Here is a 27905-nt window from a genome sequence, read left to right on the forward strand (position 1 = left end):
GTACAAATAGATGTAAATTGTGGCATCAATACAAAAAATAGGGGTGGGGGGAGTAAACGTGTAAAGTTTTTGTATGCAATTGAAGTCTTGTCAGCTTAAAATAGACTGTTTTTAACTATAAGACATTTTATGTAAGCCCTGTGCTAACTAAAAAAATAATACATAGGACATTACACAAGAGAAACAGAGACATAAATCAAAGCATATCATAAAAACACACACACAAAATTAGATAGCAAAGAAAGAAAAGAAAAACAACAGAACTATAAGACAAAACAAAAAATTGGCAATAGTAAATCCTTTCCTATCAATAATTATATTAAATGTAAATGGGTTAAACTCCCTAGTTAAAAATAGAGCGACTGAATAGATTAAATACACAATGTCTGGCTATATACTATTTACAATAAATTCACTTGTGTTGGCAGAACATACAGGAGAAATAGCAATTCAATAATAGTAGAGGAGTTCAATACTTCATTATGAATAATGGATACAACAACCAGACAGATAATTTGACAAAGATGGTAGACTTTGAATAACACTATTGGCCAAACAGACACAATGGATCCAATCAACCGAATCAGCAAAAATGTTACCAGCTTGAACTGAAAGGAAGAGAGAAGAGTTGAAATGAAGTAAAATTGTTGAACTTCTGAAATGCTACAGAACAAGACAATAGAGCTATTGGCTGTGAACATACATTATCCTTCAAAAAGTGGGGAGAATAATCCAGAAAGCAAGGCTGCTTCCTCTTCAGTTCTAGAAAGCAGGGCCAACTCCTCAGCCAAGCTGCTGCTCCCCAGGGACTCAGGAATGTGGCTTCCATCCAGGACCTTGGGGGCAATGTTGCTGCTTCAAGGGCAGGGCCATTACCAGGTGGGCCTGGAGGACAGAGAATGCCGGAGTCCATTCATTGTCTTCACTAGCTGAGTTTAGACAGAGACCCCCAAAAGTTAGTAACCTTTGAAGTCCTAGCAAAGGTCAGGACTGTGCACCACCCAGTTAATTTAGGAACCACCCAGTTAATTTAGGTAATGGTACTTGAAGCATCATCCCCACCTTAGTTCACTTAATTCCTTAGATACTTGTGTAGATCCTTGTTGATTATTGTTGATCAGATACTCTGCCTATTCCTGGAAATTGTCTACTGATGAGCTAATCAGAACTCTGTATATTCCTGGAAATTGTTTGCTGATCTGTGTGTCATTGAAACCTCCTTACCCTAAGGGCTACTCCAGATCAATACAAGATTGGAGCGGCCTGAGCATCGGTGGAAGTCCTTCCTGACTTGCCCTCCTGGTCCCCCAATATTGCAAAATTATCTCGTGTCATTTCTCTCTCATTTATTTGTGTGCGGCCTCTCTTTCAGATACCGAACCCTACTCCACGCGGGGCGTGGAAGGAAACTCACTCAGCAAGAGCATCCAGCCAAAGATAATTATTTTCTAATCTTAAAATAGAATAAAGTTTTTCCTGGTAGGTTTTGGACTTGCTTGGGACCTGTGACCTTTTTCTTCTTTCTCATTTCTCACTCTCAGATTGGAATGTCTATTCTCTGCTTGTACCACCACTGTATTTTGGAAGAAGATAACTTTGATTTCACATGTTCACAGCTGAGTAGGAATTTTGCCTCAAAATGTATTATATCTTGAGTTTTAGCCACATTTGATTTAAATATTTAGGTAAGATTTGGGACTTATTGGTGCTTAGCATTAAGACTTTAAGGCTGTTGAGATGGAGGTTAATGTATTTTTCATGTGAGAAGGACATGATAAATGTGTGCTCCCCAAATTTATATGTTGAAACCCTAACCCCCATACCTTAGAATATAACTGTATGTAGAGATAGGGCCTTTAAAGAAGTGGTTAAGTTAAAACAAGGCTATTAGGCTATGCCCTGATTCAGTCTGACTGGTGTTATAAGAAGAGGAAACGTGAACAAGAAAAGAAATGCCAGGATGCTTGCACACAAAAGAAAGACCATGTGGCTTGTGTAGCCTGCCCCCATCCAAGGAACAGCAGGCTCCTAATCACCACACCCTCTGTCTGAGGAACAGCAGCTGTGTGTGAAGCCTCCGCCCACTAGCCAGAGGAGCCACCACAGTGGTGAACAGCACCCACCACAGGAGCTGCTGCCAACTGAGGACCAGCTGCTACCACAACCGCCCAAGGAGCAACTGCAGCCCGAGGAGCCACTGCCACCCAGGGAGCAACCACTGAACGACTCAACATCTAGATATGCCAGTGAGATCAAACATGGGTAGAAAAAGAAACCCCCAAAGGAAAGAAAAGGAGGACTCGCCAGAAAAGCAGCTAAGTGAAACCGAGGCATGCAGCATGACAGAAAAAAATTCAGATTAAGGGTCCTAGAATGCATAAACCGGATGGAGGAAAAAATCAACAACTTATGCAAGAAGCAAGAAGAAACAGATGAAAAAAATCAATAAATTATGTAAGAACCAAGAAGAAATGAAGAGTGATATAGCTGCAATAAAAAACACCATTGAAAGTTTCAACAGTAGACTAGGAGAAGCAGAGGACCTTCTAATTAGCAAATTAGAAGACAGGGAAGCAGAACACACCCAAACTGAACTGAAAGTGGAGAAAAAAATTAAAAGACAGGAAGAGAGCCTAAGGTAGCTATGGGACAACATGAAACGAAACAACATAAGAATAATTATCTCTGAAAGCCAGCAGCAAAGTGGGGTGGGGTTATAACTAGGCACAGGAATCTACAATCTCTCAATATCTGTATTTATAACAGAAAACCACACACTGGGCAGCTCAAATAACGAACAGTTGTTGTCTCAGAGTTCTGGAGGCTGGCAGTCTGAGAGGAAGGTGTCCACAGGACTGGTTCCCTCTGAGGGCTGGGGGAAGAATCCGTTCTTCCCTCCCCCCTAACGCTGGCAAACTTTGGCATTCCTTGGTGTATAGAAACATCACCAGGACTCCTGCCTTAGTCTTTTTTAAAAATCCTATCTAATAAAGACAGAATATGCAAATTGACTGTCACACTGTCATAAAGATGACGGCACCCATAGCCACAAGATGGTGGCACCCAGTCCCCTCAGCCCTGCTATAGTCCCCCAGTTCTTTCAGCCCTGATGGGGGTGGCAGGCCCACTGTGCAGCCGGACCTGCCCTCAGCCCCCCAGCCACCCAGGGCTGACCAGAGGCACAGGAAAGCCTCGGATGTCAGCTGCCCAACTGACACCTGAGGTACAGGCAAGCCATGGATGGTGGCTGCCCAGCCGCCCAGGGCCACCCGAGGCTCAGGTAAGCAGGGCCAGCTGAGGCTTATGCTGCTGGCAGTGGCAGCAGCAGAAGTGTGATGGGGGCATTGCCTTCCCCAATGGCTGGGTTGTCTCTCACCCCTGAGGGCTCCTGGACTGTGAGCAGGCCAGGCTGAGGGACCACTCCCCCCTCCAATGCACGAATTTTCATGCACAGGGACTCTAGTTTAATATATATATATATATATATATATATATATATATATATATATATATATATATATATATATATAAATTTCAGAGAGGAAGGGAGAGGGAGAGAGAGAGAGAATCATCAATGATGAAAGGGAATCATTGATCAGCTGCCTCCTGCATGCCCCCTACTGGGGATTGAGCCAGCAACCCAGGCATATGCCCTTGACCAGAATTGAACCCAGGACCCTTCAGTCCCCAGACCGATGCTCTATCCACTGAGCAAAACTGGCTAGCACCTGCCTTAATCTTCATGTGGTGTTCTTCTGTGTGCATGTCTGTGACCCAGTTTCCTCAACTTTAGTCATACTGGATTGAGGCAAACTCTAATGACCTCATTTATAGTAATTATCCCTATCTCCAAATAAGGTCATATTCCCAGGTATTGGGAGTTGGGACACCACCATAAGATACCTGGTGGATACAATTCAACTCATCAATAACAGTATCCCTAACTTCTCACCTCTCCCCAAAGAAAATATCACTGAGAATCCTGTAGTTCAGCTTCCTGCCATAGCTTGTCTCACAGCCGCATGTTCATCCCAGGTTCTCCCACCTGCTGCTGCTGCTGCTGCTGCTGTGTGTGTGTGTGTGTGTGTGTTGTGTGTGTGTGGTGTTCCCCCCCCAAAATGAAGAACAATACTAGCATATGTATTTCTTCTAGTTAAAATTCTGGAGTTTACCCTCAGGCATTAAAAAAGAGCTGTTGGTGTTTAAAGCAGAGAATATCTTCCTAGACTGAGACTTCACTTCACAGAGGGGTGAGTAAGGAGCAGCAAAAAGGCTCCATTATATAGACCTTAAAAATAGACCAGAAAGGAACCAAGAATAAGGGGCAGGCTGCAGCAGGCAGCCAGGGGAGGGAGGGACTTTGTATGAAGTTCAAAGGCCTGAGTGAAAGCTAATGAGGACCATTGTGTTTGGGCAAAAGTGAGTGCAGATTTCTGTGTTACAAGTACATGTTCATGTTGACCAATGTCATCCCAGTCAATTTAATTAAAATACAAACAAAAACACACACAAAGCGTGACAGCCGCTTATGGGAAAGGAGTGTTAGATTACCACTTCTGGTTTCTGCGGATTTTGAAAAGTCAGCCTTTGGAGGCTCTGTTTCCTGAGGATGTTTTCTAGGGGGCCCCTTCTGGGGTGTGAGGTCTGTACCCACAGCAAAGGAGCCCACAGGATGGGGGTGGGGCAGGCTGGATGGTTTGAGGCAGTCATCCTGTGATTGCTGGAGTCCAGAAAGTCAGCACTGCAGAGGGGCCTTCATGGTTTGCAGGGGTCAGGGAGGTTGCAGGATTTGGGAATGAGCTAATAGTGCCTTCGTGCCTTCACAGTTTGGGAGGGTGGGGGGGGGGGGCGGGGGGGTGGTCAGAGAGGTTTCAGGGTATATGGAACAGCTAATGGTTCCTTTTCAGATGGATCAGGAGACTATCTCCTGCCAGTTTTTTTATCCTAAAATACTGGACTGAACTTTAGCTGCTGTCATTTACCACGGGTCATGGAGAGGTGGTAGCAGATGATCAGTTTCAGACCTGCCCTGGCCTCTGAAAATGCCTATCGCCGCTAAGGAGCCCGCCCCACAGAGGGAACACTCCACTAGAGGTGTTGTAGAAGACTGAAGAAACCCAAGTGATGCTTAGAGAAATGGAGTTACACAGCTTTATTACACTGGTGGTCTCAGCGGAGTCACCTCCAAAATCTGAGCAAACCAGTATGGTGGAAGCCCCTCTTATATCCCCTTTTGGTGTCTTTTTCCCCAAATATGGATTATACTTCCGGACCTTTTGCAGGCTTTGCAAAAAGCCCCATGGGCTGGGATGGGGGTCTTGAGATCATATCTAAGGATCTGGCCTGGCACCAGCACTGATAACCCCCCTCTGGGGGTTGTGTCATGGTTTATGGCCTCTGTGAAATGTTGCAGAAGACCAAAGGAAACCAAGCCGATGCTTTAGAGATAAGGAGTGACACTGTTTATTTACGCCAGCAACTCAGGGACTAACTTTCCAAATCTGAGTAAATTAACATGCAGGGGGTTTCTCCTTTATATCTCCCTGTGGTCTTTGTATTGCAAATATGGATTATGCTTCTGGTCCTTTTCATGGGCCTTTCAAGAAGGCCCCTAGGTGTTGGGGATCTCCAGGCCATATCTGATGGTTTAGCCTGGCGCCAGCGTTAATAATCCTCCCTCCAGGGCAGCTCACTGTTCACAGTTTTATGGCCTCTGTAACAGGTTCTGCAAGACCAGTTTCTGGGAAAGAAGTAATGACTTAATTATAGGTTATCAAGAATGTATACTGGGCTGGCTGGCATGGATTCTGATTGCTAGCCCCCCAAATATCAGGGTTACATTGGAATTAGCTTTTTAGCCTCCTCATTGTGAGCCTTTAGGTAACAGGTCTTGCAAGACCAATTTGTAGAGAAAGGGGCAATGACTTAATTATAGGTTATCAAGAATGTACATTACGTTACTGGCACAAATTCAGATTGCTAGTCCCACCCCCCACCCCCCAAAGAAAAAGTCTTATTTTTCCCATCGGAGGGTCTGAGGGGAAGGCTTTCTGTGCTCTAGGGGCTCCTGTGTCCGGCTGCCAGGAATGTTGCTCTGCCCTTCCAGGGGACTGGCTAATGTCTGCACCTCTGCCAGATGCCACTCAGGGGAAACCTTGCTCTATACCGCTCCAGAGTCGCTCCTGTTAGAAAATTGCCTTTAATCTTGTTCTTTCAATTCCCATGCACAGAACGAGAAAGACAAGAGCAAGAATGAACAAACTCTATATTGGAAAAACCCCACACAACCCAACCCTGCCCATGGGGGGACATTACCCGCAACTATGTTATAAAAGATTATAACATCAGTGATGTTGAGTGAATGATAACGAAAGAAAAATGGTAGATGATCGTGTGGCAGAGTTTCTGGGAAAATACGTCTGGTGCTATTTCCACTGGCTAATTAAGATGCTCTTTCCTCCCCCAAGTTTCATTCTTATCAATTCTTCTAAAAGTCTCCAGTTGCATAAATGTAAACAGTATCAAGGAGGTTGCCTACGCAGGGACCACAGAGATAGAGCAAACATTTGAGGAATGTGAGGGAGAAAATGCAGGGAGGGAAAAAGAAATATTTGGGCAGTTCTGTCTGTTTCATGCTTTAAAAATCAGAGAGTCTGGGCAGAAAGGTGCTGCGGGTAGGAGAACAGTTTGAGCAGACTTTCAGGCACCCAGAGACCCTGGACCAGGCTGAGGTGGACGAGTGTGGAGGTCAGGAGGTTGCAGTGAGGGTGGAAGGCAGGGGATGGTCCTGATTTCTGAGCACAGAAATCTCAGCCACCCAGTGTTACTGTAGGTAGCTAGTTTACATAAATAGGAAGGGGAGTCAGACATTATTGAACCCGATGGCCTGGGGAACATGAGCCTGTTTGTTACACCAGGAAGCTACAGCTTCACACATTCCAGGGGATCCCAGCATTGCCCCACCAAGGATTGACAACCCTCCCTTCCACCTCCAGTACCAGCTTGGCACCAGATTGTAAGCACATGTGCAATTTAGGACTTCTGGCCTCCAGAACTGTGAGATAATAAATTTTGTTTAAGCAACCAATAAAAAGCAATCAAATAAATAAAATTCTGAAATTGTTGCCTAGCAGGGCTCTATGCTTGTGATGCCCTTTATTTTCCCTCCCAGTTTCTATTGAGTTGATTAGGGTGACATTGGTTAATAGGGAATAAATGGTGACAGAAAGAAAGTGGACTTTGGGTGGTGAACATACAATTCCTTCCTGCTGCTTTGTGTCTGTGATCTGGTTTTCTCTCTCTGGCAGCTCCAGAATCGACAACACTTTGGAGGATCTGTTTGGTAGTCAACTTCACCTTCCATTGGAGGGTACAACAATGTGGGTACAGCCTCCCCTGGATCCATACTCTCCAGTCCATGGACATGCTCATTTTCAAACCCATCTGGGCCAACAATCCCCACCTGAGTCAAAACCCTCAACCTTCTACCACTACTTATCTGGAGAGAATGTGAACATGAAAACTCACGGGGTCTGAGGAAGTAGAAAGTGAAAAAGAGGAATAGGCTAAAGAGTACCACCCTAGAAACATGTATTTTGTTATACCTCATATCCTTCCTAGTTAGCTGTTGTCATGCTCTTGACAGACTGGATGTTGGAGAGTTCTGCAGCTCAAAAGCAGTTTCCTCATTTTCAGAAATGCAGAAGAAAAAGGCAAGAAGACCAAGTCATATTCTCTCAACCTTTGGAAGCTCTGGTTTAAGAATTAATGCACTGTACTTGGAAAGCACAGTTTTCACTTGTCATTTAAGGATGCTGGTACATTAAAGGTTAGGAATAAAATAACATAAAAACTTTAATTACTTAAAAAAATTGATCCTTTTGTTCTCATTAACACTCAGTATAACAAAGCACAATTAGAAATGGCATTTTCTGAAGCCAGCACTGAAGTTGCCATAGTTAAGAACAATTTTTTATTGTCACCTAGAGAAAGAATAAAGTACCAGAAACATGTGCAGTTTATTAGGTTCTAAACACTAACATAAAGATTTTTTTCCTTTTCTAAATATGAGAATTTAATGGAAATTGAACCTTCTCTCCTAGACCATGACTCCCCACAAGGGTCCCCATTTCAAATAGAACTGTAAACATATTTGAAGAGGTGGTGGTGGGGTGGGATCTCGGTTCTTTTTGTTGATGCAGAAATGATTTTAAGGTCAACAAAAACAAAAGTAAAGCAAAATGGAGTAAAGCAAATGAGGAGTGGGCCAGTCAAGAGAGAGAGAGACCAAATGGCAAGTGCTCCCAACTCCTGGTTTTAAAAGAGGGGTTTTCTGGGTGGAGCTTTTAATTCCCATTCAGGGATGATTGACAGAAACTTTCTTTCTTCTGGGCATGCCCTTACCTATAATGTACATAGAAAAACACATGGGGCGGGGGGGTCAAAACCGAATGCAAATTTTATTATAATTAGTCTAGGACCTTTGTAAGGTTGCTTTGAGGTCATGTCGTTTTCCTCTGAGCTTGTACCAAGAACCAGCTTGCTCTGAACCTGCCTGCTGGTGGTCTGCTGGGCTGCCCATAGAAAGGCAGTCTGAAGGTAATGTTGGTTGGACCCCTGTTCAGGACCCCAGGGCAGGTCTCACCACAGCCACTCATGTCTAACTTCTTACCTAACAATTTGAAGTCAGGAAGGTTCCATAGAAAAAGCAGGCTTGGGTTGGAACTCTATATATGGGCAGAATAAGTAAGGTAAGAAGATAAGATAGAGCAAGAATGAAGAATCGTGATGGTTAATATTGCATGTGTGCAAATATCTCCATAGATAAAGTATTTGAAGAAATGAAGAGAACAAGTTAGAAACCAAAATTTGGTAAATTTTGGTAAACGTCTCAAAGAGAGTTAATAAAAGGTGGAGGGAATACTTACTATTGGTTCAAAATTAAAACTCTTACACTATACAGAAAATCTTAGTTGTACAAACTATGTACAACTATGTGAAATGAGATGTGTTACAAGCAAAGAATTTCATGTGACTAACAAATTTGTCATAGATTTAGAGCACGGACGTCAACATGACAACAAGTGTTGAAGAAGTTGTGGAGAAGATGAAACCCTCATTCACTGCTGGTGGGAATGTAATCTGGTACAGCCAGTATGGAAAAAAGTATGGAGGTTCCTCAAAAAATTAAGAATAGAGTTATTATATGACCTAGCAATCCCTCTTCTGGTATCTACATGAAAAATTTGAAAACATTTATTCACAAAGATATATGCACGCCTATGTTCATTACACCATTATTCATGGTGGCCAAGACATGGAAATAACTGAAGTGTCCTTTGATAGATAATTGGATAAAGAAGATGTGGTACATATATACACTGGAATACTACTCAGCCATAAGAAAGGATGAAATACTGCCATTTGTGACAACATGGATCTCGAGAACATCATGCTAAGCAAAATAAGTTAGACAGGAAAAGTCAAGAACCATATGATTTCTCTCTCTCTCTCTCTCTCTCTCTCTCTCTCTCTCTCTCACACACACACACACACACACACACACACACACACACACACACACACATATATACTAGGGGCCTGGTGCACGAAATTCGTGCACTGTGTGTGTGTGTGGGGGGGGAGGGGGGGGAGTGTTCCTCAGCCCAGCCTGCCCCCTCTCACATACTGGGAGCCCTGAGGCGTTGACCCCCATCACCCTCCAATCGCAGGATCGGCCCCTTGCCCAGGCCTGACGCCTCTGCCAGAGGCGTCAGGCCTGGGCAGGGGACCCTCATTTCCCCCCATCACTGGTTCTGCCCCCATCCCAGGCCTGATGCCTCTGGCCCAGGCGTCAGGCCTGGGCAGGGGACCCCCAGACCCCTCCAATTGCTGGCTCTGCCCCTTGCCCAGGCCTGATGCCTCGGCCAGAGGCGTAGACCCCCATCACCCTCCGATCGCCTGATCGGCCCCTTGCCCAGGCCTGACGCCTCCACCAGAGGTGTCAGGCTTGGACAGGGGACCCTCATCTCCCCCCGATCACTGGCTCTGACCCCCGCCCAGGCCTGAGGCCTCTGGCCCAGGAATCATGCCTGGGCAGGGGACCCCCATCTCCCTCTGATCGTTTGCTCCACCCCCCGCCCAAGCCTGATGCCTCTGACCCAGGCTTCAGGCCTGGGCAAGGGGACCATCATATCCCCCCAATCCCCAGCTCCGCCCCCCACCCAGGCCTGATGTCTCTGGCCAGAGGAGTTGACCCTCATCACCCTCCAATCGCAGGCTCCGCCCCTGCCCAGGCCTAACGCCCCAGGGCCGCCTTGCCCTGCCCCCCACCTCTTAGCTCCCCCCTAGGTTTCCGATCACTGTCAGTGGCAGGGGGCTTCTTCCTGCTTTCCCTTTCGCCTCCCTGCATTGTGCCTACATATGCAAATTAGCCGCCATCTTTGTTGGCAGTTAACTGCCATCTTAGTTGGCAGTTAATTTGCATATAGCCCAGATTAGCCAATGAAAAGGGTAGCGCCGTACGCCAATTACCATTTTTCTCTTTTATTAGTGTATATATATATATATATATATATATAGAGAGAGAGAGAGAGAGAGAGAGAGAGAGATAATATGCAAATTTGTCTGGGACTCCATAATGGTCATGACTGAACACATTTGCATATTACCTCTTTATAGACTGTGAGCGCAGATGGGGGCGGGGGCGGGAGGGATGGGGACTGCTGTGCAGTGAGGCAAGCCATAGATGGCTCAGGCAACCAGCAGGTGGTCAGAGAGCAGGGAGCAGGGCCTGCCAGTCGCTGCAGCGATGATCAGGTCTACAGAGAGTAGGGTGGAGCAGGCCTGCAGAGAACAGGAAGCAGGGCTGGCCAGTCACCACAGCCATGATCAGGTCCGCAGAGAGCAGGGCCGAGCAGGTCTGCGGGGGAGGGGGGGAAGCAGGAATGCTCAGGCCGCCTCTACTGGGAGACAGCCCCCAGCAGGCCCGCCTCTGCATGTGAGCTGCAGAGGAAACACCTTTTCTTACAGCTCATTGGCTAAGCTCCCTGTACACCACTCTCAGTGTTCTTGATAACTTTGGTAATAAGAATCCAAGAAGGTGATCTAGGGTTTTTCCATCTCACTCCTGGGGGCAAAAAACGAAGGTCTGATACTGGAGGGTCTAAGAAATATCATATCCTGCCCTAGCTGGTTTGGCTCAGTGGATAGAGCCTCAGCCTGTGGATCGCAGGGTCTGGGTTCAATTCTGATCAAGGGCATGTACCTAGGTTGCAGGCCCCTCCTTGGCTGGGGCCCAGGTCAGGGCTCATGCAGGAGGCAACCAATCAAAGTGTTTCTCTCATATTGCTGTTTCTGTCTGTCTTTCCTTCTCTCTTCCATGCTCTCTAAAAATCAATGAAAAAATATTCTCAGGTGAGGATGAAAGAAAGAAAGAAAGGAAGGAAGGAAGAAAGAAAGAAAGAAAGAAAGAAAGAAAGAAAGAAAGAAAGAAATGTCATATCCTATGAAAGAGACATCTTGAAAATGCCTAAAGAAACTTGTCATTTTTTTGTGGTGAAGGGACTGGAGTTCGTGTTGATGAAAACACCTTGATGGCCGGCAGTGGGGTGATGGGGGTGGCACCTTCTCCTGTTCAGCCTGCAGAGGGAGGCCAGACTGCAGTTTAGGCCCGCTCCCCACTCCAGGGGGAGTGGGCCTAAGCCGTCACTAGGACATCCCCTGAGGGCTACCAGACTGTGAGAGGGGGAAGGCTGGGCTAAGGGGACCCTCCCCCCCCCCCCCCCGCCAAAGGGCATGAATTTTGTGCACTGGGCATCTAGTGTAAGATATAAAACTGAAAGCAACAAATGAACAAATAAGAAAAACAAAAACTCATAGACACAGACAATAGTATGGTGGTTATCAGAGGGAAGGGAGTTAGTAAATAATAAAGGGTGTCAAATACATGGTGATGGGAGAAAATCTGACTTTGAGTGGTGGGCACACAATGCAATATACAGATGATATACCATAGAATTGTACACTTGAAACATATATAATCTTATTAACTAACTAGAGGTCCGGTGCACTAGTCGGGTCCCTCAGACAGGCCTATGCCCTCTTGCAATCCGGGACCCCTCGGGGGATGTCGGACTGCCAGTTTCAGCCCAATCCCTGCAGGCCAGGCTGAGGAACCCCCTGGTGCACAAATCCGTGCACCGGGCCTCTAGTATGCATATAAGATCTTTGCCTTCTTAATCTCTTCCCACCTTCCCCTCTCCTCCCTTCCCTCTGAAATTCATCAGTCTGTTCCATGTTTCCATGCCTGTGCACTGAGTGTCTTCCCCCTTGTGGTCAGTGCGTGCCATAGCTACCAGTCAAATGGTCACTTAGGCTTTTATATATATATAGACTAGAGGCCTGGTGCATGAAAATTTGTGCACTTGGGGGGGGTCTCTTAGCCCAGCCTGTGCCCTCTTGCAGTCTGGGACCCCTCTGGGGATGTTCACCTGCCAGCTTAGGCCCACTCCCCAGGGGATTGGGCCTAAGCTGGCAGTCAGACATCCCTCTGGCAGCCCAGGAGCCATAGTCAGACACCCTTAGCACTGCCGAGGAGGTGGGAGAGGCTCCCACCACCACCGCTGCGCTTGCAGCTGTCAGCCCAGCTTGTGGCTGAGTGGAGCTCTCCCTGTGGGAGCATATTGACCACCAGGGGGCAGCTCCTGCATTAGGCATCTGCCCCCTGGTGGTCAGTGCACGTCATAGAAACTGGTCGTTCCCAGTCGTTCCCCTGTTAGGGTCAATTTGCATATCACCCTTGTATTATATAGGATGTCACTCTAATAAATTTAATTTAATAAATAAATACTGAACACTCCTTTCCTGTCTTCATGTCTTTACCTGCTAATTTATGCTCCATTTTCTCTTTCCTTCTCCTTCTAGATGAAGCTGAGGTTTCTCTTAGCTGCCTATATCTCTGGGGATCAGGGTTCTTTAATGATAAGGCCTCAGGAACATCTTTCTTGGTTCAGACCTCTTTCCCAGTATATTTATCTCAACCCATGACTATTGGACTCTTCCTACAGAAATTCTCAGCCATGCCTCATCCTTAGCTCTGCACCCTTAGCCTCCAACTTGTCCTGTGTGGAGCTTCCTTCTTTCCCCAATCTCTAAATATTTTCATTTATTGTTCTTGGTGTTTCCCAGTGGGCTATTTACACACACTATTCCTCATTTTCATTTAATCAACTCATTTAACTCCTCTTACCTTTTGAGTTTCCAGAATTCATGAAATGACTAAGTTCTTTTATAGCTCACTACCCCATTCTTGATCCCCTGCACTGATTGCTTAGCTCAGACCCCTTTGTGATCCATCTTTCTGCACCAACAGGAAACACCTGGAAGACCCAAAAGTCACATCTGTAAGACTCAGAGTTAAGCCTCATTTGACTGCTACATGATGCCTTTGCATATTCCAAATTCCAACATTATTCTTGTCCTTACAGTGCTAGGAGACACTCCACGACTTTATATTCAAGACTTCTTTCTCCACCCTGATCAAATTAGACGTTAAGTTTCTTACTGAAGCAAGATAGAAATTCTGAGGTAAAAGATGTGATATGAGGAAGCTCTGGCTTTTGTAGCTTTTCCCTTTATTGACAAAGTCAATAGTGTTCAGGTCCACCTGTTCAGCCAGAGTTTCCTTCCTTCCTCCCTCCTGTTCTTGGTGCTCCAGGTGCATCCTTCCAGATCTTTGAGTTCCATTGGTGAGGAATGCCTTCTGGTGTAAATGAAGAAGTTGCTGCTGGTACGGGATGGCATAGAGTGGAAACAAGTCAGAGACTGACTGGTGCCCAGGGGGCCCATAGAAGCACCCTTCCATGTCTTCCTAGGGAAAACCTAGGCGTTCTCAGAATGAAAGAATCCTAAACCAGACAGAGCCAAAAGTGGAGAAAGAGTATAAGGGACCATAGAACAAAAGCCCTAAGACTCTATAGATGCCAGGTTGAAGAAATTCTGGCTCTAGCAGGTTTGGCTCAGTGGATAGAGTGTTGGCTGCAGACTAAAGGGTCCCAGGTTTGATTCCGGTCAAGGGCACATGCCTGGGTTGCGGACTCGATCCCCAGTGGGGGATGTGAAGGAGGTAGCCAATCAGTGATTCTCTCTCATCATTGATGTTTCTAGCTCTCTCTCCCTCTCCCTTTCTCTCTGGAAAAAAAAAAAAAAAAAAAAAGATATATATACTAGAGGCTCAGTGCACAAATTTGTGCATGGGTGAGATCCCTTGGCCTGACCAGTGATCGTGGCTGATTGGGGTCGTCTAGCCTAGTCCTGATAGGCCAGACCCCAACAGGCTAACCTACCGGAGTGTCTGCCCCTGTTGGTCAGTGCGTGTCATAGCAACTGGTCCAGTGGTCGACCAAACGATCGACTGATTGGTCGGACACTTAGCATATTATGCTTTTATTATATAGGATATATAAATAAATTCTGAACACTGCTCTCCTTCATATGCCTTTCTTCTAAGTCTCACCCCATCACTCCTATTGAAATTATGTCTCATTTATACATTGCCATTGTACTAAAACACTTCTTTTACTCCAATTTTAATTATAGGTATTTATGTTTCTATCTCAATGCTTATATACTAGTATGTCTCTATGGCTAACAGTGCCTAGTCCCGTGCTGTATACATAGCATGCATGAAATCAATGACTGACGAATTGCAGCTATGACTCCCACATGCATCCAGAGTTGCTGCTGCACTCTACTCAGTGCCTCCGCCATACCCCAACTCACATTTCCCAAGATAATGCTGTTTCCAAGATGAAAGGAATCCTAATAAGATTGATCAGTGGTTTCTTTCTGGACATTTTCTATGACACATAACCCAGGGAATAGCCTACAAATGTAGAAATATGTTCATTCTGGCCCTTGGGAAACTTTAAAACCTCATTTGTTAGGTAATGAGGTGAAAAAGAGAAAGTTGAATAACTATACTAAATGGAATTCATACAGCTACCTACACTATGCAAATGTTATTTCTAAGTGCATTTACTTTATATTCTCCAATAGATAATGCCAATGCATTTTGGTATAGTCTTTAGTGCTTAATTATGATTTTTTAAAATCTTAAGCATATTTATAATAGCTGTCTAAAAGCTCTTATGTATTAATTTCATTATCACTGTTATTTCTGGATCTTTTTAATGATAGATTTTTCTCTTCCTTGTGGCTTATATTTTCTTTCTTTGCATGTCTAGTAAATCTTTTATTGTATGTTAGATATTGTGAGTGCTATATAGTTGAGTTGGTGGATTTTACTTTATTCTTTAAAGAGTTTTGTTCTACTGGGCAGTTAATACTCTTAAAAATCAGCCTGATCTTTTTGAGATTATTTGTAATATTTTCTATAGAGGAACTTGAATTGCATTTACTTTAGAATTAGATTAGCCTTATTCCTAAGGCGTCGCCTTTCTAGGGTCTCCACTGAATATCCAGAAGTACAGACATACCTCCAATCTGATTGGTTGCAACGAAATCACCTTCCAGCCCTCTAGAAATTCCAATAGCTGTTCAGTTCACTGGTGTTTTTAATTTTCTCAGTAGTTCTTCTTTATCTTACCTCATGAAGTTGCATCTAAGGAATGAGCAGATTAGTGTGTAGACATTCAAGAGAGCACTGTGCAGATTTCTCTGTGCAGCTCCCTTCTTTCTGACCCTCAGCTCAGTGAGATGGCTGTGCTGTGCTTGGGTTTGTCCAATAGTCTGAAAAGTTCCTACAGGCAGAAAGCTGAGTGATCACCAGGCTCACCTTGTACGTTTCCTTTCTCCAGGAATCACGACAATTGCTTGTTGTTCAACATCGGAAAACAATCAATACATACAAACATCCAGTTGTTTATGGTGGGAAGGCTAGTCTAGGATTAGTTAACCCAACTAGTGGTTGAAAGGGAAGTTTTTTAAATCTACATCCAACCTTAGTTGAGAATACAGTCTTTGGATTTATAGTAACCTTTTTAAAAACCTACTACAAGTGCTTCTGCTATTTTTTAAAATTTTATTTTATTGATTTTAGAGAAGAAGGGAGAGTGAGAGAAAGATAGAAACATCAGTGATGAGAGGGACTCATTGATTGGCTGCCTCCTGCATACCCCTTATTGGAGCTCGAGCCCACAACTTCGGCATGTGCCCTGACTGGGAATCTAACTGTGACCTCCTGGTTTATAGGTCTATGCTCAACCACTGAACACATTGGCCAGGTTTTTTTTTGTTTTTAGGTCAACAAAATAGGCCTGGTTACTTAGCCTAACTAGCTTCTAGAAATGAATTTTTCTTTGGTGGAAAATATGGTGGTCAAGATGTTCAGATGTTCAGACTTTCTGGTGATTTTTGTACCAGCCAGAACCAGATCTAAGTACCTAGGTGAGCCCAAATAGCCCACCTTTGTAATGGCCCCCTAGGTTCAGAATCCCAGCATATTTCTTTGTTCAGCAGATTTCCCTGAGGATTGTCATTTACTGATTCTAAGAAGTTAGCTGAATTATGTTAGAATTTTTTATTTTTATTTAAAGTGAGCCTTTCATAAACGTATGAGTTGGGCATGTGATAAAACAGAATTTGAACTTCATCAAGCTAAGAAGGACAGGCGGTATAGCCATTGCTGATAAGTGTTTGTTTGTGAAGCAGAATGCTGTCTGACCCTTGACTTCATTGTTCAAAGTGATTTTGTGGAAGGAGGAGAGTTCTAGCCCTCAACTTCTTCTAAATACTGGAGGTTACCAAAAAGAATCTAATTTCTATAATCAAATGTGCTTAAGTCAGTTGACAACACTCGTTGGAGTGCTGAACAGTTGGGAGTTTTCACCCTTTGCTTAGATCCCTGGGCTCTGTGGATTACAGCTACATCAGCATGGTGATGGCACTATTTTCTTCTTTGTAATTTTGTTCTAGATAGGGATGAGAGGATATGTAGGAGTTGTAAAGACCTATGACTAGTTTCCAGGATGTGTATTGGACAAGTTCTCAATAGGTTCATTTTCTCTAGCCATTCTCCCTTGCCTAAAGTAATACAATCAGAGCAGTAAATACATAATCATCTGTATACTCAGAGGAAGTCCAGTTTTTATTTTAACATTTTTTAGAATTCTTGTCCCAAATATTACCCTTCACTTACATATCTTGTACTTTTCAATTCACAATGCTTAGTCTTAAAAACTAATACTTTGTTGCAAACACACTTTAGGCATGCCTGACCCTAGTAGATAATGTTTTTAGTAGATAATGTTTGTCCCTGAAAAGGTTTGAGATGGGTGATGGTTATCTACTCTGCACAACCTTTTGGAATAAATAATAAAGGCAAGTATCCAGGAATATTTGAGATCTTGCTTCCCTGCTATGTCATCAGTTTGGCTCAAATAAATTCATAAAAATTCTCTACAAATATGGATGTTTCTTACCTTGGCATTTATTGGCATCGCTGGCAGGATTTTTAGAAGCCTACCCAGGACCACCTTGTGGCTTGGACCTGGGTCTAGGTACCAGCATGGGCCCATTGTGTCCCACTGGCTCCCCACTTCAAATTGGATAAACTTGGAAAAGACAACAAATAAAGACACTCTCCAACCTCATTGTTAGGGGCCTTATCAGACATCTAACCATGAAAGAATAACTTGCCTTCACCTACAAGGAACATAAAAAATTCTTCTAGGATGAGAAGTTGTTGACATGAGAGATAGACAGATATCTCAAGATACTAACAAGGCCTGTATACCTACAGATTGAAGTTGAACTCAGAAACCAATTTGTTTAATTGTCTTTACCTATCTGCTAATGATATTAGTCATAATAATAGTTGTACTTGTTCTTTGGATTTTTCTATATAGTTTAACTACTTATGATTACTGAACATGTATAAGATAACTGTTAATACTCTTTTTATGGCTTATGCAAAACACAGAGAAATAAGACAGCAAAACTCAGATCATGACCATTCATAGGACAGAAATGATGTAGAGTGTTCTTCAAATGAAGGTCATTTGACCTGGCTGCCTTCATCTACCTGCCTTTTCCTTTCTGGGAAAATTTGGCTTCAACTCACATTCCATGGTTACAATATTACCCCATCCTCAAAGGTCAATAAGAGAATGTTGGTACTGAGACTTGCTAGGAATGAGACTTCCTGGTGCTGTGAGACCACACCATGCAACCAAAAGGATGGTCATCGATGCATTCTTCGGATTCATTTATGATGAAAAGGGCCTCTATGGAACGTAACTTCACAGGATGATCTGATCATTGACTCCTCACTGGGTAGGTCATGTTGAGTAGTCACACCTCAGGCCTATAACCTCCTCAGTAAAAGGTTATCTTTGCTGTAAGCAAGCCAAGCCCTGCCTATTGTTTCTGTGTATCTACCGTATTCTCCAGCCATCCAGTGTTGCATTGAAACCATTCTTGCCAAAGTCACCAACTGCCTCTAATTACCAATTCGAGTGGGTGATTTTTAGACTTTGAGTTAGTTTGGTATGTCCTATGTTTTCAAAAGTCATTCTTTCATCTGAATTTCCACATTTATTGGTGTAAAATATTTCACAGTGTCCTATTATCTTTTAAACTCTAAAGCAATTCCAAATTAACTGTTGATCTCTATCACTTTGAACACTTCTTTAGGAGCTTTTAAGCCCCTTAAAATTTACATTTTATATTCACCATGGTACTTTCCCGTTGATTCTTTGCAGCATTTTCAACACTATTATTTTACAACTTTAGTTAGCCATTAAAGGTTTCCAGTACTTTACAAAATACCAAATAAATTGCAGAAGAAAAGGTACATTGGAGAAAGCAAAGAGTTCAGGATAGCACGTCAGAGTACTCATTGCCTAACAGCCTGGTTCAAATAAACAACTGTCTCTGAACGCAAATACTCACGGAGATAGCAAAAGTTCTCTCTGACTTTCCACTCATGTCCCAATGTGCCAAGGTCATAGAGATCCACTGCTTTTTCTTCTTATCTTCTTGTTTTTCTATTACTCTGTTGTGAACTAGAGCAGGTCTGCAGTGGCACTAACCTCTTCTTTCTTCAGCTCCCACTGCCTGCCCCTGAACCCCTTTGTGGGCTGGCTCCATGCCCTCCCCCAAACTACTGAGAAGGTTACCCAGAAAAGAAGGCTACCCTTGTGAAAGCTTTTCCTCCATTAATGGTACTTCAGCCACCTGGGAAGAGGCACGTCTTCCCTCTCTGAATTAACTGTCTAAACCAGTGGTCGGCAAACTCATTAGTCAACAGAGCCAAATATCAACAGTACAAGGATTGAAATTTCTTTTGAGCCAGATTTTTTAAACTTAAACTATATAGGTAGGTACATTGTTATTAACTTAATTAGGGTACTCCTAAGGCTTAGGAAGAGCCACACTCAAGGGGCCAAAGAGCCTCATGTGGCTCGCGAGCCGCAGTTTGCCAACTATGGGTAAACCAACCTTGATTTAAGGGGTAGACAATAATAACCTATTTGACATCCATGATGATCTTCCCACTTGTGAACAAAAACGGACCCATGTCAAGAGTTGTGTAAAGCTGTGAGGGGAAGCAAAGGCCTTCTCTAAAGAGCTAAGAAGATATTCCCGTCTCTTTTTCACTAATGTGTGTGTGCGTGTGTATGTGTGCATGTGTGTATAGTATTTAGTGTATTTTTATGATTGCAAAAGTAGTACATAATGACCATACTCTTTGGGAAACAAACAAAGATACAAAGTTGAATAGAAAAAAAAAAATCCATAGTTCCACAGCCAGAGAAAATATAGGTTACTTATGAACAGATAAATAAATTGTGACATATAAATCACAATTATATATGGAATATTACTCAGCAATAAAAAAGAATAAAAGATTACCATTTGCTACAACATGGATGGACCTAGAGGGTATTATGCTAAGTAAAATAAGTCAGATCGAGAAAGACAAATTGTATGATATCACTTATATGTGAAATCTAAAACAAGATAAAACAAATAAACAAACAAAATAAAACAAAAACAGACTGTTTTTAAACAGAACAAACTGATGATTGCCGAGGGGAGGGCGGCAGGGAAATGGTTAAAAAAGGTGATGGGGCAAAGATTAAAAATGGAGGCAAAGTAGAAGGATGCTGCATGGACATGCTCCCAGGAACAAGCTGGAATTACAACTGAAATACAGAAAGGCTTCCTGAATAATCAATGGAAAACTCACAGGAGAGTACCCTGATACCCAAGGACTGAAGGTGGAGACCGCATAGAGACTGGTAGGAGGGGCGGAGGCACGAAAGGGCTGGCCGGGCACCCACAGATGGCAAGTGAAGTCCCGGAAAGATAGCTCAGCTGTGTGTGTGTGTGTGGGGGGGGGGGGGGTGCCACTGAGAACTCTGGGATCTAATCCTGAAGCTGGGCTCCCCAGCAGAGAGCAACAAACTGAGGAGGGTACCCACATAACATCTAGCTGTGAAAAGCAGTGGGGTGCTATCTGCCAGGGAGTGGCAGCTGAAAGTTCAGGCACCCTCTTAAAGGGCCAATGCACAAAATTCCCTGTGGAACCACCCACCTTGTGCTCCGGCAGAGGGAGGGTGAAGGGGACTGGAGCTGTGAGAGCAGAAGCCAAGACTGGGGACTTGGGGGATAGAACTCAGAAGGCAGACACCCCAAGTTTTCTGGGCTGAGTCATTCCCTCACATGGCAGAGGACATCTTTCTCACATAGACATCTGGCTTGCCTGGGGGGAAGGCAGTCAACACAGCCTATTGGAAAACATCTTGCCCTGAGGCCACTTAAGATAGTAAAAGTAACAATTTGCCTCCAGGCAGAAGCAGCTGCCCCACCCTGTTGAAAAAACTCTCGGAAAAACCAAGATGGCGGCATAGGTAAACACCGGAGATTGCTGCCTTGCATAACCACTTCAAAAATACAACTAAAAGACGGAACGGACATCACCCAGAACCACAGGAAGGCTGGCTGAGGGGAATTTTTACAACTAGAAGGAAAGAGAAAAGCATACTGAGACTCAGAGGAGGCGCAGTGCGGAAGTAAAATACAAAGGTACAGAGCGGGCTGGCGGCTGAGAGCATGGTTGTCTGTTTCAATCGGAGGGAGTCTCAGGCTCTGAGCTCCAGTTCTGGGTGAGTCTCTGGGGACCCAGACTCAAACGGGAGAAGCAGGACTGTCTGGCATCGGTTGGAACTCGAGGGCAGCTTTCTCTCCGAGGTTTGCAGCGGTTGCTGGGACACTGAGAGGCAGAGCCTCTGGGGACGGGACTGAGAGCAGCCATAACTGCTCGCTCTGCCTGCCCTGTTGATCCCCTGGGACCCGCCCGGCCCAAGCCCTGCACAGAGGCATTTGCGAGATAGCCTCAGGCAAAGGCTAGATTAGCACCTCCCTAGAGGACAGAAGTTCTCCCACTGCAGACACAGCTGATTCTCACAGCCAGTTGGCCTGGAGGTCAAATCCCCCCCAGTATTACCTACAACAATCAAGGCTTAACTACAACAAGACTGCGTACAAAGACCACAAGGGGGTGCACCAAGAAAGCATAAAAAATGCGGAGACAAAGAAACAGGACACAAATGACAGAAATGGAGGATATAGAGTTCAAAACCACACTTTTAAGGTCTCTCAAGAACTGTCTAGAACAGCCGTGGGCAAACTACGGCCCGTGGGCTGGATCCGGCCCGTTTGAAATGAATAAAACTAAAAAAAAAAAGACCCTACCCTTTTATGTAATGATGTTTACTTTGAATTTATATTAGTTCACACAAACACTCCATCCATGCTTTTGTTCCAGCCCTCTGGTCCAGTTTAAGAACCCATTGTGGCCCTGAGTCAAAAAGTTTGCCCAGCCCTGGTCTAGAAGCTGCCGATAAATTTAGTAAGGCCCTTGAAAAGACTGGTGAGACCGCCGATAAATGTAGTGAGATCCTCAAGAAATCTAATGAGACCCTCAATGTTGTGATAAAGAACCAACTAGAAATTAAGCATACACTGACTGAAATAAAGAATAATATACAGACTCCCAACAGCAGACCAGAGGAGCGCAAGAATCAAGTCAAAGATTTGAAATGCGAAGAAGCAAAAAACACCCAACCGGGAAAGCAAAATGAAAAAAGAATCCGGAAATATGAAGATAGTGTAAGGAGCCTCTGGGACAGCTTCAAGCGTACCAACATCCGAATTATAGGGGTGCCAGAAGATGAGAGAGAGCAAGATATTGAAAACCTATTTGAAGAAATCATGACAGAAAACTTCCCCTACCTGGTGAAAGAAATAGACTTACAAGTCCAGGAAGCGCAGAGAACCCCAAGCAAAAGGAATCCAAAGAGGACCACACCAAGACACATCATAATTAAAATGCCAAGAGCAAAAGACAAAGAGAGAATCTTAAAAGCAGCAAGAGAAAGAAAGTCAGTTACCTACAAGGGAGTACCCATACGAATGTCAGCTGGTTTCTCAACAGAAACTTTGCAGGCCAGAAGGGAGTGGCAAGAAATATTCAAAGTGATGAATACCAAGAACCTACAACCAAGATTACTTTATCCAGCAAAGCTATCATTCAGAATCAAAGGTCAGATAAAGAGCTTCACAGATAAGGAAAAGCTAAAGGAGTTCATCACCACCAAACCAGTATTATATGAGATGCTGAAAAGTATCCTTTAAGAAGAGGAAGAAGAAGAAAAAGGTAAAGATACAAATTATGAACAACAAATACGCATCTATCAACAAGTGAATCTAAGAATCAAGTGAATAAATAATCTGATGAACAGAAAGTACTGGTGATTATAATAAAATCAGGGACATAGAAAGGGAATGGACTGACTATTCTTGCGGGGGGGGGGAGGGGAAGGGGTGTGGGGGATGCGGGAAGAGACTGGACAAAAATCGTGCACCTATGGATGAGGACAATGGGTGGGGAGTAAGGGCGGAGGGTGGGTTGGGAACTGGGAGGAGGGGAGTTATGGGGGGAAAAAAGAGGAACAAATATAATAATCTGAACAATAAAGATTTAATTTAAAAAAAAAGAAGAAGAAGAAAACCCAATTTTTCAAAATGGGCAAAAATTTGAAGAAAAATGTTATCCAAAATATTCTTATATATGGACATTCAGAAAATTTAGAATCAACATATTTATTTTTTCTTTATTGTTGAAAGTATTACATATGTCCCTTTTGCCCCCATTGACCCCTTCTAGCCCGACCCCCACCCAGGCCTCACCACCCTATTGTCTGTGTCCATGGGTTATGCATATATGTCTACAAGTTCTTTTGTTGATCTCTTTCCATCCACACACCCTCCCCTGCCTTCTCAGATTCAGCAGCTGTTTCCATACATGTATGTGTCTGGATGATGTAAACAAAGGAGGCCAAAAGCAATATCTCTTTCAGATGTTGTCTGGGTCATTGGTACTTCAGTTGCCACTTGCTGAGCTTTCTGAAATTCTTTTCCATACAAATCATATAACATCAGCCCCAACCATCTTATTCAGATCTTATCTAGTAACTGCTAGTTTTATAGCTTTCAATTGCTTTAGGGGAAATTGCTTTTTGGAGACAAGAAAGGAGTGTTATGATGTTTAGACTCAGATTAAATTACCTAAGTTTGAATGAGAATCCTGCAATAGACAGTTTACAACCTGATAAAAAATATATATTCATATAATTTTCTTATACAGAAAATAGCCTGAATTTTCACTATTGTTGAGAGTACCCGCAAATAAGAAGGGTGTTTGGATTGTGGGAAGCCAAAATGTCAGTTATCCATTGTGAACAGTGATGATGAAACACAGATCATAGCTTTTGCTTTTGTACAATAAATATTGTCTGACTTAACATGGTATTAAAAAGACATACTGGATGTGCTGGCTGGATCATCAGTGTTTTATTTTTGTTTTACTAGAGGCTCCGTGCACAAAATTTGCAGTCTGGGAAAGTAAATGAGTGGGACTATATCAAACTAAAAATCTTCTGCACAGCAAAAGAGCCTGGCAACAAAGCAAAATGGTGACAACCAATGGGAGAAGATATTTGCCAACAACACATCCGACAAGGGGTTAACATTCAAAATATATAAAAACATATACAACTCAACAACAACAAAAACAATCTAATTAGACAAATGGGCAGAACACCTGAATGAACACATCTCCCAAGAAGACATATCAAAGACTAATCCTATCTAATACAAGAGAAACATGGTAATTAGCTGTACATCCGCTACCCTTCCCATTGGCTAATCAATGAGATATGCAAATTAACTGGCAGACAAGATGGCGGCCGGCAGCCAGGCAGCTGGAAGCGAACATGAGGCTTGCTTGCTCCAGTGATGGAGGACTCCAACGTTCCCCGCCTGCCACTGCCGGCCTCTGAGCTTGCAGTTTGAAACATTGTTACAAATATAGAAGCTAAACAAAACCCCAGAAACCTGCTTTCAGCCAGCCGGGATCTCAGAGCTGGAGTTGATACAGTGTTTTAATTATAGAACCCAAACAAACCAGATACCTGCTTTCAGCAGCAGAGGCCTCAGAGCTGGAGCCAGAGCTAAAGCTGGTCTAGAATAAAAAAGAAAAAGAAAAAAAGGAGCAGTTGGGAGCTTCAGTCACCCGCCAGCCTGAAAACAGCCCTCAGCCCCTCATCCAGACTGGCCAGGCACCCCAGTGGGGACCCCCACCCTGAAGGGTGTGTGACCAGCTGCAAACAGCCATAATCCCCTCACCCAGGCTGGCCAGGCACCCCAGTGGGACCCCCACCCTGGACCAGGACACCCTTCAGGGCAAACCAGCCAGCCCCCACCCATGCACCAGGCCTCTATCCTATATAGTAAAAGGGTAATATGCCTCCCAAAACCGGGATCAGCGGAGCCGAGAGGCCTCCCGGCACCGGGACCAGCTTGACAGGGGGCAGCGCCCAAACCCCCTGATCACCCTGTGGCTCTGTGTGTGACAGGGGGTGAGGCCCCAACCCCCTGATCGGCCCTGCTCTGTGTGTGACAGGGTGCGGCGCCCCAACCCCCGCCCCCCCCCCCCCCACACACACACAGGCCCTGCTCTGTGTGTGATGGGGTAGAGCCATAACCTCCCCATCGGCCCTCCCTGAGTGTGACAGTGGCGGCGCCCCAACCCCCTGATCAGCCCTGCTCTGTGGGTGAGAGAGGGCAGCGCCCCAACCCCCTGATCCACCCTGCTCTGTGTGTGACAGGGGGTGGTGCTCCAACTTCCCTATCGGCCCTACTCTGTGAGTCACAGGGGGAAGCTCCTCAACCCCCTGATCGGCCCTGCTCTGTGCATGACATGGGGGAGCTCCCCAACCCGCTGATTGACCCTGCTCTGTGCGTGACAGGGTACGGAGCCCCAACCCCCTGATTGGCCCTGGTCTGTGCGTGACAGGGGGTGGCGCCCCAACTCCCCAATTGGCCCTGCTCTGAGCCCGACCAGGAGCTGCACCTAGGGTTTGGGCCTGCCCTCTGCCACCCGGGAGCAGGCCTAAGCCAGCAGGTCGTTATCTCCTGAGGGGTCCCAGACTGAGAGAGGCACAGGCCAGGCTGAGAGACCCCCCTTCCCCCCCAAGTGCACAAATTTTTGTGCACCGGGCCTCTAGTAGATATATAAGAAGATGCTCAACTTCACTAGCTATTAGGGAAATAAAAATCAAAACCACAACGTGATGTCACCTCAGATGGCCTTTTAATTGTACATCTGTAAAAAGATCCTGTTCGCCAATTAAAACTGATATATTTGGGTCATTTTTTTTTTCCAGTTTTCAAATTTTTCCAGTGTGTGCTTTGTGGAGAAACAAGTTTATTAGGATACTCCACCACTCACAAAAGAAAAAAACATGGTAAAAGATTTTGTGTTAAGTGGCTTGAGGAACACTGCATGACATACACTGCTCTAGGAGACTCACTGTGCAAATAAAGCCATGAAAGACTGAGGAAGCTTCGTAGTTAAACGCCCCCCTGAGAGGTCTGTGTTCAAGTCCTAGCTTAGCCACTGCTCACTAGTTACATCATGACTTAACTTTTCTAATTCTAAATTTCTTATATGTATGTAAAATTGATTATCACATATCTCATAAGTATAATGCAAGAATTAAATGATCAAATGCACAAAAGCGCTTAGCACAGTGCCAGGCATGTGGCAATCTGCAATAAATCATAACAAGTAAATACATAAAAGTAAGTGCCTTAGGTTGCAGGGGAGGGGCAGAGGATTGTGTAATTTTCTTGCAACAGAACCCTTTGCCTTTTACCTAAGACTCAGAGAAAAACCGTGAGTTGCATTTTACAAAATGTTGAATTAGTGAAATCGAACCATGCTTACTCATTGACAAACGGGAATTATTAAGTAAGAATTTGAACTGGGTAAACATTAAGCAAGAAAACCTCTGATAGCCCTGGTGGGTAGCTCAATTGGTTAGGGCCATGGTTGGCAAACTGTGGCTCGTGAGCCACATGTGGCTCTTTGGCCCCTTGAGTGTGGCTCTCCTTAAGCCTTAAGAGTACCCTAATTAAGTTAATAACAATGTACCTACCTATATAGTTTAAGTTTAAAAAATTTGGCTCTCAAAAGAAATTTCAATCATTGTACTGTTGATATTTGGCTCTGTTGACTAATGGGTTTGGCCTAACCGTTAGGGCATTGCCCCCATACACCAAGGTTATGGATTTCATCCCTGGTCAGGGCATATACACACAAGAATCAACCAACAAATGCCTAAATAAGTGGAACAACAAAAAGATGTCTTTCTCCTCCTTTCTCTCTCTCTCTCTCTCTCTCTCTCTCTCTCTCTCTCTCTCTCTCTCTCTCTCTCCCAAATCAATAATAATAAAACACATAACCTCAGGCAAATATCCCTAATGACAATCCAGAAATCTCTGCCTTAAAAAAATGCAGTCATTATTTTAATTCTAAAAAATTAGCATCTTCTCTGCTCATATTTTCCAAATCAACATCAATTTTCCACCATGGCTACATGATATTCTGGCCAAAATATTCTTAACATTTTTTACATTTACTTAATAATGTGTTATGTGCTGACTTTAACAACTGCAATCCGGCTGCATCTCAGGTCTGGGTGGCCCTACTTTTACAGCATCCCTGCACTCTTGAGAGGGTCCCAGAGGGCACCTGGGGACTAGGGGAGAGACTCTGCTGTCAGGAGGCAGGGCTTGGCCCAGGATGCAGCCTCAGGGGGAGCAGTAGCCAGAGCCAAAAGCAGCCAGGCCAAGGCGCATGCGCTTTGTTTCATAGGGACAGCAGGCTTCAGCCAGAATATTTTTACAGAATGAAGACAATAATGCATCCAAAAGAACAACTGGAGTTTCTCAGAAAAGGAGACTCAGTAGGTATTGTATTCATTTGCAAGAGCAGCCATACAGAACCACATACTGGGGGGCTCACACAACAGAAATGGATTTCTCACAGTTTTGGAGGCTAGAAGTCCCACATTGAAGTGTTGGCAGGCTCGGTTTCCCCTGAGGCCTTCCTCTTGGCTTGCAGATGTGTCCTTACAAGGTGTTTTCTCTCTGTGTACCCAGCCCTGGCATCCTTTTCTTATAAGGACATCAGTCCTACTGCCGTAGAGCCTTGTCCTTACAACCTCATTTAACATCAGTGACCTCCTGAAAGGTCTGTCTCCAAACACAGACCCATTCTAAGGTACAGGAAATTGGGTTTCAACATATGATTTTGAAGGGAACACAATTCAGTCCATAACAGGAATTACTATACAGCAAACACTTTTGGACATACTTCCATAAATGCGATTGCCTAAATAATATCTATGACCACTGACAGAGTTGCATCTATGAATACTTACTTCTGTGGTGTACTGCATGATTTTCCTCTCTGTATTCCTAGGAAAATGCCCCAAAGTCTATATGAGTCATATTCAGATCTTTCTACATGG

General features: G+C 44.2%; 1 long non-coding RNA gene across 1 annotated transcript; it reads right to left on the minus strand.

Annotated features, from left to right (window-relative positions):
* On the minus strand, positions 1-27632 carry LOC118676103. The gene is made up of 3 exons (XR_004974035.1): positions 27420-27632; positions 24501-24550; positions 1-885 (listed from the first exon to the last, which is right to left on the minus strand). It is a non-coding gene; the product is annotated as an uncharacterized LOC118676103 (long non-coding RNA).
* Positions 27633-27905: the final 273 nt, after the last annotated feature.

Source organism: Myotis myotis, unplaced genomic scaffold (assembly GCF_014108235.1).
Source record: "Myotis myotis isolate mMyoMyo1 unplaced genomic scaffold, mMyoMyo1.p scaffold_m19_p_2, whole genome shotgun sequence".
NCBI lineage: Eukaryota > Metazoa > Chordata > Mammalia > Chiroptera > Vespertilionidae > Myotis > Myotis myotis.